At 58.0% G+C, this 4682-nt stretch overlaps 1 protein-coding gene across 1 annotated transcript in view; it reads right to left on the bottom strand.

Annotated features, from left to right (window-relative positions):
• The window catches only part of LOC113201940 (hillarin), a 37399-nt gene extending 32723 nt beyond the window's left edge, over positions 1 to 4676 (bottom strand). Inside the window, exon 1 of the mRNA XM_026415950.2 lies at positions 4546 to 4676. The gene's annotated coding sequence lies outside the window, so the exon portion shown is untranslated. The remainder of the gene's footprint in view (positions 1 to 4545) is intronic.
• Positions 4677 to 4682: the final 6 nt, after the last annotated feature.

Genomic DNA, 4682 nt, shown 5'->3' with positions numbered 1-4682 from the left:
CCCCTGCTCCCCCTTGCGGTGCCCGCCTGGCCGTACGGTGGTCGCCGTCCGCCCCCGCCCCGCCCGCCGCCGCCGCCGGCTCCACGGGCAGCGACCCTCGGCAAGCAGGGGTGGTTCCAGCAAGGACCTTTGAATTCGGCTTACAGGTATTGTAAGTATTTCCAGGTGCAGGCTTTGCGAAACGCTCGCACGGTTGTTCAAATAAAAGTTCCAATAATCATGTTCGAAGCTCTTCAGGAGCACACAAGTTCGACCAACCTTGTAACCACGCCGCACACTTTTATTTCATCGTTAAACTCTTCCGGACCAGAAGGAGCCAAGGAGCCGTGGGCATCGATGATAGGCAAATCCACCCGCACCCGTGCATGCGGCACAGTATAACTACGAAAGGTGCGCGGGCTGGATCAGCTACCTGGTTGTATTCTGCTGTGTGCTGGACTACTCGACACTCGGCACAATGCTCTCAGAACCAGAACACGCGAGCAATCCTCTCTGAGAAAATCAAGTAAACGAGCAATGTTTACTAAATTTCAGAAGAAGGCTTTTTTGAAGGGGTGTTTTTAGATTTTAACGAGAAAAATGTGAAGTCATTGTCTGTCTCCCTTTTGCCCTCCTACCACTATTGATGATGGTAGTGGAGGGGGTCGGGCCACGCACTGACCAGCGCACCCGCGTCTCATCCACGGTTGTGCATGTGGTGTGCACGCACGCCTCGCCCCGCCCCGCCCCGCCGCGTGCGTCACGCTAGGCTAGAGACCGTTGCTGCTGCTGCTGCTGCGGGGAGAGCTGGCCCGGGCGGGGTGATGGGCAGCCCGGGGCTGCTTTGCATACAGCTTGTGCTGGCCGGGGCTCGGGAGGGGCACCAAACTCGGCGCGCCGAGCCGCATGGCATGCCCCGCCCCGCCCCGCCCCGCACCGCCACGCCCGATGAGCCGTGCCAAAAACCCGCTGCAATCAACATTCTGCACTTTTTGTCTCGCGACTCTGTCCAGTCCTCGTCCCCGTGGCCGCCGTCAAGCTCGACGCCTCGCGGGCTGGATGAGGTGAGGAGGTGATTAAAGTGTTTTGACTCGACTCTCTACTCCTGTTTTTGTCCCCCCCCCCTTTCCCTCTTCCCCTGCTTCGCCGCAGGACAACGCCGCGGCTTTTACTATCTTCCTGCGTGGCGTGGCCTCCGACGGCCGACGAGAAGTCACCGACATTCAGACAACATGTCTCCTCATTTTTTCCCTATTACCTCCGAGGCCCCCCTCTCCTCCTCTTGCTTGTCGCGTCGGCCAGAGCGCGAGAGTCGTGCGGCCGCGAGCAGCTGATCTGGACAGAGCGGGGCGGCGGGGCGGGGCGGGGCTGGACGGGGTCGACGACGACCAACATGGGGCTGCCCGCTGCCCGCCGAGTGGCAGTGGTCTAGCCTCCTAGTTGCCTTTCCACACCTGGAGAAAACTCGCGAGGACGTAAACCCTTACGAAAGAAATGGATGTCTATGGGATTGGGTGTACGCCGCGCCATCGGGACGGCCGGAGCAAGGCCAGCCAAGTACTACACTGTAAATGTTAAGAATTTTGTGACCTTGAGAGCGGGAGCGTATTCGCACAATCGCACAATTTGCCCAGTTTTAGGAACAAAAAACTGCTTCCGGTCTGGATGTGCACGGAAACGTTCCATTTTTAGGAGCAAAATTGTCCCTTTACATTTGGAGTGTACCAGTCAAGTCAAGCCCAGAGTGCGACCGTCAGAGAAGCAAACCCCCTTGACTGGCTGACCGCGGGGTTTCTCAGCCACGTGGTTGAGCTTGAGCCGGGAGCGTGGTCCGGAGCGTGCCAGGCCGGAGACCTCAACGCACACGGGGTGCACTCATAGATCGGTTTCATTGATTCAAGGATATTCCGTTGAAAAATTGATTGTCATATTACTGGAGTACGTACTTCGTCATTTTATCGAACGTCATTCTAAAAGAAAGTTTCATTGATTTTTCGTCAAATTCAGTATGAATCAAAGAAATGTCGTTTGATATAATGGAATCTAATTTTAAAATTGAATTTTAATGAACCAAATTAGGCACTTTCTGAGTGTGCGTGCCACGTTGCGTGGCGCCCTGGAGAACACCAACTAGGCGACAGTTACGTCCTTTTCGTCCCCCGGCCCCGACCGCCCCACAGCCCCCTTCCACTGTCGGCCCCCTAGCCCCGTTCGATTCGTGAGGACACGCCCCTCTTGTGTGGGCTTTGGGGAACAACTTGGCCAGTCCCTTAAACGGCGCACACTGCTGGTCCCGCCCCGCGCACCGAGTGTCGAAACAGTCAGACAAGCGGTGTGCACTACGTAATTTGGAGTCGGCTCGCAGCCGCCGGGCGCTGGTTGAGTTTGAAATTGGCGCCGGGCTGCGGGCGCAACACTCACGATCCAGAGCTGCTCGAACCGAAAACGGGCGTTAATCGTAACTTCACTGTTACCAAATACAGCTTTCAACGAAAAAAAAACAAAAAAGGGTGCCTTGTCTTGACCCGTTTCTAAAAGTGTTCTCCTGCCGCTCCCCGCGGTGTGGCCGGCACACGTGGTGAGTCCAGCCGGTGAGCAGCCGTAATCCACCCACTCGCCGCTCACCTCACCTCCACTCCGATCCATTCAGCCTCTCAGCTCGGGCATACACTGCAAAACCTGGTCTACACACCAATAACGAAGAACGTAACGTCATTGCACTTAAAAGACTACAAAAACAGGTGCAAAACAACTTGTGGTGGCGAACGCGTCACACTCAGATAAGGCCGTGAAAGCCGCAACAGTAATATTTCAGTGTACAGTTTTATTCCTATGTCATGAAAATTCTTATTGCGCACGAAATTTCGAAGCTCCCAATTGTGATGCACCAAAAATTTTCAGATGTACTTGCACATGTATTTTTTCTTTGCGTCATTCTTGTCAGGTGGAGCTCCTTCAATTTTTCCGACCCGTACAAAAGACACCACACGAGTTTTCGTGAGCCGTTCGCTGGCGATGGTGGGCATCCAGGGCCGGATAGAGACTAGCTAAATTTGCCGTGACAGGGACAGTGTGGGCCGGGCGGGCGGGCGGGGGACCCGAGGGGCGGTCAACAGTCCGTGAGGTGGCCGAATAAGCGTTTCGGACCCACGGAGGCTGGTGTGAAGGCTGTTCTAGAGCAGGCCGAGGAGCAGGCCCTGCAGCGTCTGAGTGAACCCCACAGAGGAGATGTCAATAGACAGGTTGGTCATCAGGTTTTTCACCCCCTGGAGAGTGTCACTGGGAGCCCACCGGGCCCCGCTGCCACCGTGCGGGTCGCCGTGCGGCCACCTGCCACCTGCGCGGCCCACGCACAATAGGAAACGCCGTTGGATTACACCACGCCGCGCCGGGCAGAGGCCCCGTGCCGGCTGGACATATATTTTAAAATAAATTGCAGCGGAATTCCGCCAACATGTATAAAGCGCCAACGTACTATAATGGCTTATTGTAAGCTGAGCCTGGAGCGCAATTATCTTATCGTGGTGGCCATGTGGTTAAGCCGGCTAGCCGCCCCGCCCCGCCCCGCCTCCGCGTCCGGCTCGGGCCCGGCTGCCTACCCTCCAGGCTGCGGCCAGGTCGGGGTCCTGGACCATGCGCACGGCTTCTGCAGAGTCACCGGGCTGAGCGGACCTGAGCCAGGACTGGCGCGGGGCGGGGCGGGGCCGAGCATGCCGAGCCATTTGTCCCGCCTTTCGCAGTGCAGCGAACAGCCCGCCACGCCTCCTCCTTTAAACATTTCAAATAAATATGTAGAGAAAAAACGACAAAAAAATTATAAGGGTGTCTCGCACCAGCGCCGCACGCACGACCTGCCGCTGAATAAATACACCAATAATGCAATGTCTGCTCATTCAAATTCAAGCTGCCGCCCTGATGAAAGGGAGCGACGGCCGCGCCTCGGCGTGGTGGCGTAGCGTGGCGAGCGGGCCTTCAGAGTCATGTCACGGGGCCGTAACTGTGCAAAACGCCCAAAGGAATCGAAGGGGCGGGCGAGGAGGGAAGGGAGAGGGGGGAGGCGGGGAACGAACAGCCTCTCCTCTCGCGCTTCCAGCGTGCTTCCAGGAGGCGCACAATAGCAGGCCACGAGTCCATGACCGGCGCGCGGGGCGGCCACGAGGCCCAGCCACGAGGCCCGGCCATCAGGCCCATGGGCCTCGGCAGGAGGGCAGCGTCTCCGACCCTCGCCATGTTCAGCCGGCGAACAGTTTAACCGAGTGATGGGCGCAAGAGGACGTGACGGGGTTTAGTTAAAACCCCGCGGCGTCACATCGTGCCCGTGGTCGCTGACGTCACGGGAACACACACACACACACACACACACACACACACACACACACACACACACACACACACACACACACACTAACACACACACGCAGCTCACACCGGTCGGAGTGAATGGACCTTGCTCGGCGGGCCGGCAGGCCTGTACAGGGCGACGAGGCTGCCGACACACACTCACACACGGACGCACATGCCCCGGTTTGGGCTTTCCCTCGCTGTCTGCAGAGCATGCTCACTCACCAGGTAGTACTCGATGGGCTTTTCCCTCGCCTTGTTGTACGACTTGTGCAGCTCCGTGGCCCGCAGCGCGTGCGCGATGTGGAGGGCGGAGGCGTCGAAGCGGCCGTACTGGTAGCCGCCCCCGGGGCCGCCACCCC

The sequence above is a fragment of the Frankliniella occidentalis genome, unplaced genomic scaffold, assembly GCF_000697945.3.
Source record: "Frankliniella occidentalis isolate FOCC.00 unplaced genomic scaffold, Focc_3.1 Scaffold126, whole genome shotgun sequence".
NCBI lineage: Eukaryota > Metazoa > Arthropoda > Insecta > Thysanoptera > Thripidae > Frankliniella > Frankliniella occidentalis.
This window is presented reverse-complemented; position numbering and strand designations above follow the sequence as displayed.